Source organism: Botryllus schlosseri, chromosome 1 (assembly GCF_051294905.1).
Source record: "Botryllus schlosseri isolate E-star chromosome 1, Bs_hap1, whole genome shotgun sequence".
NCBI lineage: Eukaryota > Metazoa > Chordata > Ascidiacea > Stolidobranchia > Styelidae > Botryllus > Botryllus schlosseri.
The window spans coordinates 21,656,910-21,664,365 of NC_137236.1; the positions used below are offsets into that span (position 1 = coordinate 21,656,910).

Genomic DNA, 7,456 nt, shown 5'->3' on the forward strand with positions numbered 1-7,456 from the left:
CCTTCGGGCTCAGTTGCGTTGCTGCAGTGCGCGCCGAAGTGCCAATCTTCGCGTCGAAACTCGGGAATATTAACTATAGATTCCAGCTGAGCCGCCGCGTGGGCGAAGACGAGCAATTTCCCGAGCGACTGCGTTCGTATGTTTCTTGGGGTCGGCCGCCCCATGTTCAACTGCTGCTCATATGAAACCAGCTTCAACTTTCAAATCTCTCATTTGGATAGTTGCTACAGCGACCGCGGGCGACTCATTTGGTCCGCGTTGGGGACCCATGTACTAGAGACATTTGAATCGCAAAGCTCGAAGAACATATTCAAGAATAAATTCAATTCTCGAAAATACTCTATAATTTATGTTGGTTTACGAAATACTTTTGATTCCCCTTCGAGCACGCTCCCCACCCTATTAAGGAATTCGGGGTGCGGCAGGTAAAGACCTGGCAATCATGCAAACCCCCTATAAAGTTGGGCAATTGGTATATTATGACCCAGCAAACACATAATTGCCTAGGGCTATCCAAGCAGTGTCCGAGTGTCCCAGTGTCCGGTTGGACAGACGTGGGCTAATACTTGGCTATCCACGTTGGAAAATGTCCGGTTCGGATATCCTAGGACATACATACAGAAAATCATTTCGGATAGTCCACTAAAAGTCCCAATTCAATTTCCAATGGATATCATAATCTGACAGTGTGCGGATATTTCCATGTTGTATCAGCTAAAAAGTCAACCACTCAAGTTCTTGCTGATAAGGGCACATATTTCATCCTTTCAAAATGTTCCAAGAGTACAGTTCGAAAGAAAATCGCACGTTTACACATCGATATTCGGGATAGTCCACTGAAAGCGCGAATCAGAATTCCAATGGATATCATATTCGGACAGTGTGAGGATAGCTCCATTTTGTTTCAGCTATAAAGTCAACCTCTCATTAACTCCCGACGCTGATATGCACAAATTGCACACATTCAGTATTTCAAAATATTTCAATAGAATTTGAAGGAAAATCGTCACTGGACGTGATTCTTCATAGCGACGTCACGTAACCGGATTATGCATGCTGGCATTGAACGGTCAATATTCACTGTCGGGCCTACATTTCAAGCTTTTAAACATTGCCATTTCTGTGCCCTTTTAGCTGTCGTGTTACTGTTTGTTCCTGCGGTGAACATTCGCAATTCCGAAAGATGTTACGAACTTTTCGCGTGCGTCATGCCGTGAGATGTTTAGCGTTTTTCTCTTGAATGCGTTCAATGGGTCGGCAGAAATGGCGACTGCGCACAGTGAATCTGACTTGATCGCCATATAATTTACAGGGATTATATGCTGGTATATTGAATAGTTAATGGTATACTCTATTATCGACTTCGATAATGGTACATTCTCTTTCGTACTTTTATTTCGAGCATGTAATAAACTTTACAATTTGACAATTACAATTTTTGTACCTCATAATGTTTTACCGATGTTATATAGCTAAGTGATGTTACCCCACTGAATACCACTCAACGATTGACGAGCTTTCCTCGTGCGTCGCGCCATGCCTGAAGTGAATGAGATCATTAGCCTTTTTCATCCATATGCGCAGTGGCGCATTGCGCAGCGAGCCCAGTTCACGTGATTCAAATTTTCGTCTGGGAAGTTTGAACCGTGATTCTTTGAAGTGAATTGTTGTCAGCGGCGAGAAGCATTTTCGACATTTGCTGTGTGCCACTTAGCTCGGTGATTACCTAACCATAACCACTGGTTGTAGCAGTGTAGTCAGTCAATGATAATGATACGGTTATAGTCAGAAGTGGCGTATGTGCACAACGAAAATGCGCTTGGTTATTGAATCCCTATATAGTATTAAAGAGCTATTATGACGGATGTTCGGTATAGGTAGGTAGGTAGGTTTAGAGTTGATACTGTTATAGTACGTCCTTTTATTGTAACCAAACCTGATTTCTTGATCAACATAAGGTAAGAGTCACTGTTTTGTGGTACAGAAACACTTGACTGACCGCAAGCTATCAGAATTTTTGAATTAGACCCGTAACCCAAATTGAGTGATAGACATCCCTACTCAAGAGTCGTGGTTGCTGGTATTTCAATCATGATATTAATGCTTGGCTTCCAAATTGTATTATTGAAGTACCGATATTCAATTCTACCCAGCCCTATATATATATGGTTTGAGTACTATATTGCAATACTAACTTGGATAGCTCGGGATCGGATGCGGGGAAAAGACGACGGATACGAAGATCTACGAAATATGATTCCGATTCAAGGTCTGATTCGGGTGGTCACGAGAAGATTCAAAGAAAACGCACATGTTCCACTGATACCAGTGATACTGATCTTGCTGAAGCTGAGGCGAAACAGTTCGAAAAGAAATCTCAGCATCTTGAAGAAAAATGAAGGAAGAAATCTGCCAGTAATGTCGTGATTTTACGGACAGTGCATCACCAATTTACCAAATGCAGGTTAGAGCTTAATTCCTCCATGTCGTATCAAAACGGCAAGAAATCTGCAGTTATGACCGTTTGATTTGTAAAAAATTATTTAACTCTTAAATATAGTCTAGAAAGCTGAGCTGGGTACCGTATGTAAGTTATGAATTATTTGAAATTTTTTATGCTCAGCTCATGCAATGATGACTGTAGAAACTTCCAATTTGATAACTCAACATTAATGTTAGAGCAGGCGACCAGAACAAACAATTTAATTACACGGGTCTCAATCGAAAGCTACTTTCGCACTGACTCCGAAAAATGAAATTAAAATCTGGTCCGGGCACTGGAACGGCCCGGAAATCGCCCTCGAAGGGTCAAAGTCGGTATTGTTTCTATCAATGGTAATGTCGGTAGACAATGACCGTTCAATGTCTCGTACTGATTGTGACATCATTGGGCGCCCTGGCGAAGTCGCTTGCCGTGTTCCCCGTGATTCTCAGACTCAGAGTATAGCGCGTCGTATCAATCGCTGTAGCGCGAATAAGTCGTAATGTGAATAGTTTGTGTATTTTATGCGTCGTCGCGCATTCAAAAATATGGATAAATATAAATTATAGCACAAAAGCCTGAACATATATACCATATCGTAGAATAAGTAGCCTACAGATGATAGCAGACGAAAAAGCACGCATCCGAGGCCTACGATACGAATATTGTAGGCCTCGCCTGGCGCATCTAATCAGTAATTCACCAACTTGAACACAGCACAATGGGTCGGAACCTAGTCTGACAACACGACAAATGCATGTCGAAATCCCGGGTTACAATTTATTGGGGCGTTTCAAGCATTAGTTTGTCGCCGCCTAGGAAGCTGCGTATTCAATTATTTGCGTGTGTATCGGTTAATGGTAAATTGTTGGCATTTACGCGATATCACGGACTTGCTCATTGACAGCGCTGATGTCGTATCGAAATGACTAGACAATAGAGATATACGAAAATTTGAAATCGCAGACGGCGGGCGTTTCAGCAGATTGAATGGGGTGCCACCCCGTAACTCGGCGCCTATGACCATGATCATACTCATATATTTACCTATGTGTCAGTTTTTTTTTTCATTTTCGTGGTCGTTAATATTAGTGTGAAAAGTAGTTTATTTGCAAAGTATATCACCATTATTTGAACGTGTCTATTAGCTATTTCAATGAAGTCTACTAATTTCCAGCTAATCCGTGTCATATCTTTTATTCGTCAACTGGCGATGTCTTCATCCAAACTCTACCATAGGCCCCTGTAAAGATGGAAATGAGTGAGAAAAAGCATCCCTACATCTTAGGCATTTTTGATCATGTCGGAGTGGTGAAATTTTCCACCGTAAATACTATTATTTGAAAAATGATGGAAATTTCTAATTGGATGACCTCAGCATCTGCGAATTGAAATGAGTCAAATTTTTTGTGCAAGGTATTTTAGGTAACCTAATGATTTGCCAGCTAAGCCAATCAAATTTGAAAAAAGTTTTTTTTTAACACCCCTAGTGTCCACTGTTCAATAATGATCATAAATTTTAATATTCATGATTTGTGAGTTTATGCATAGTATGCTGTAATTTGTCAGTGTTTGAATGAATTTTGCAAGGCGTTCGGAATTGGTAGCATTTTGAAGGATCGTTTCATGTTCGCTTGTAATGATTTTCTTGCTAATTATTTTAGGACAAGAATGCAGAACAAGTCCATATCCTGTCTCAGTCTTACGCAGACAAGGAAGAGGATGCAGTATAAAGTCATTTCCCTCATACCAGCTTTTCACCTCGTTGCAAGTTGAACCTGTATGAAGATTGAAGATATTTCCAGCTAGAGAGATTGTTGGTTGCAAGTGTGCATTGCTTGCTGTGGAATTTTTTACAAGTTACAGTTGAATCTGCTGATTATTATTTTCATCCGCTCTAGACACGGTATATACGATCAAAAAGGGGTGAAAGTGAGTCATCCTTGCTGCTCAAGTAAAGGTGGATCTGAAATTGTGACTACTTGAGTACTTTCCAAAAGTAGAACGAGTCGCACACTTGCAGGTTACTGCAGTTGGTAGAGGCCGCTTTCAAAATTGCAGTATGTACGCGAAAAATATATAATGGCACTCCAATTATAGTGCGATTTCTAAATTGCATTCATTATTTACTACATTATAGGGGCTATCTAACTGGTTATGTCTGAAGAGTAAGTAGTAAGTAGAAGTAGTAAAAAAACATACAGTACAAGTAGGCGAAACCTGAGTAGAAGTGCTTTGTTTGTTCTACTGCACCTTGCTCAATGTGTGACAGATCTGCGCATAGAGGATGTCGTAACGAGCAATTGACCAGAATAAAACATCCTATTTTTTTTGTATCTCTATTCGTATTACCTCTTCACCTTCAAAACTTGCCATCTTGATTCTTAAATATCAACGTCGGATATTTCCCTAGTGTGCAACGGTGCATGTCTTTTTACTGTCATTGAAGAACTTCAACCTGCCACTTTGAATTTTTCTTCCTATGGTATTCTCATCTAGTGAACGTAATTTTGCAACTTGATTTGACAGTTGTTGCTTCGACTCGATGCTGTGCTTTTTTAACTGCACTGCAATTTTGAATGTATCGCTATGTCTTGTTGGCATAATGATTTTCAAAACTTGCCAACCTCTGTGTTTTTCTGATACATTTGTGTATGTGCATGTGTAATGCAGTGCGTGTCTTGTTTTATTCTCATAGGCAGAATTCTAGGTAATTGCTCCGACCTATCATAATTTTTCAACACTTGTCCGTGTGTCGTATTCTCTAATCCTTCCAGTGTGCATGCTTCTTGACCTTGATTGATTGACAATTGTTGCTTTGACTCAATGCTGTGCTTTACTTTGCTGCAGTTTTTATTATTGCCTATAATGATTTTCAAAACTTGCCAACCTCTTGTATTTCTGATAAGTTGTGTATGTGTGGTATTCTGTAATCCTCCCAGTGTACATACTTCGTAGTCATCCTATTTTTAGCCTTCGGATTGATTAATTGATCGACTGCTTGTGATATTTTTGAGTCCACCTGTTGCTTTATTGTATGTCTTGAACTAGAGTGAGTGATTGATTTTGACGTGATTTACAGCCGTTGTTAATTTTATTCGTTGCTGCTTAGTTTTTATTGTTGACAATTTGATAATATAAGCTTTTTGCCTGAAAATCAATCTTGTGTAAGTGTATTTGTGCGTCGCCTAACCTGTGGTAAGGAAATATGCAGGTCCAGGAGCTAGCTAGTATTCAGAGGGTTGATCAGTGGATAGTCTATGGATATCGGTCCCAACCGGACTTTGTCCCTACAGTGGCCAGGAAGTGACTCAGAAATGACTTGATGGATGGTCAGTGGTCACCCACTGGATAACACCAGGAGTCGACACGCTCAGTGCAACCGGATGGCACTAGGGTGAATCTGGGCCAAATGACAAGTTATCCGACGGATATCCGCTTGCCGTAATGTGTTTGCTGGGGACTTAATAAGAAAATGACGCATGATGTATGAAGAGAGTTGATATCTCATTAAGCCTTTTCATCGCAATCCTTGTATTGTCTTCCAATATATCATTTAAGATTATAGTCCTAAGAAGCAAAACAAATGTAATCGTGAGTAATCGTGATTACTTTTCCAATGTAATCGTAATCGTAATCGACTACTTCCTGATTTTGCTGTAATCGTAATCGTAATCGTAATCGCGTGATTCTGAAGTAATCGTAATCGCAATCGATTACATTCCTGAAGTAATCACCCCATGTCTGAGCTGAACACATGTTTACTACATCCTTTCCAACGCCGAACGGAACCATTGGTCAATTGCAGACGGCTAAATGAATGGGAGAAATATTTGCTTATGACATCACAATCTAGCGGTGCTCAGTTTTACACTTGAGATAAACATCGCACCATATTGCTCATTAACCTGTGCGTCAACCTGTAATGATATGGGGAAGCGAGTGGCGCAGTTGGTTACGCACTGCAGTCACGACAACAATGGATGTGGTTTCGAATCCCGGTTCTGACCAACATCTACGTGTCGGAGGTTTCTCCTCATCGCCGATCCCACTACTACGGTAGTGCGTTGAAAAGCCCAGGACGACAGTGAGCCGTGCTACAAGTCGGCAGCTGAGACAACGGTGGGGGCGCGTGGTAGTGAGGGTGACCGAAGATTGACTGGGAGAAGAGAATGAAAGCCGTTCCCAAGATTACGAAAGGCAAAGACACTATGAACATTATCACAATTCATGTCGTGGCAGCACATAGCTTGAAATAAGCGATAAGCGCCACTGTGTTGTACCAATAATAATAATAATTATAAAACCTGTAATGACGCCTTTGTGATAGCTCATTGTAATTCGATCTGGTACACCCCTGTACGCCCCATCCGAGTGGTACACCCTTTGTAAATCGACAACCCCGGTTGAAGAGCACTGTTGTAAAGCACATCTGGTCCCCCATGCCTCGCTGAGTGCGTTTTGTGAATAGCATGTATTTGACCATTTGAATTATCTACTTGTATGGTTGAATGATTGTAATCATATTTTCATTTGTGTTACATGTATTGAAATTGGTAACGAACGAACAAACATTCTGAAGCAAAATAGCTAGAAAAGCGGGAAGACGGGTGGGAAGCAGTTTATCTTTTCGTTTGAACCAAGTGCTTGCGTGATGGAGATGCGAAGAAACTGCAAGGCTATCTAGTCGGCACCATCATTTGATTTCTATACGAAACGTCAGTGCATATAGTGCGCCGAGCAGAGTAGCTTTAGCAGACAGTTTTAATATCAAGTCGCTGGTCCGACCGAGGAATATGTACGACGTATTAACATGCTGTAGCGCTGCCATCCGAAGGATTCAGCAAGAGCAACTTGTGTTTCGATGGTAGTTTACAAAGGCACCTTCCTAAAGTGAATTTGGAATGTTCAGAGGAAATTAAATTCGCTTCTACAAAGAACACACAATAAAGATAAATAGGTGTATTGCAGTTG

At 40.9% G+C, this 7,456-nt stretch overlaps 1 long non-coding RNA gene across 1 annotated transcript; it reads left to right on the forward strand.

The window, feature by feature from the left end:
* Positions 1 to 488: 488 nt before the first annotated feature.
* On the forward strand, positions 489 to 5,643 carry LOC145434635 (uncharacterized). Its single transcript, XR_013913503.1, has 2 exons — positions 489 to 1,958; positions 4,147 to 5,643. It is a non-coding gene; the product is annotated as an uncharacterized LOC145434635 (long non-coding RNA).
* The last annotated feature ends 1,813 nt before the right edge of the window (positions 5,644 to 7,456 follow it).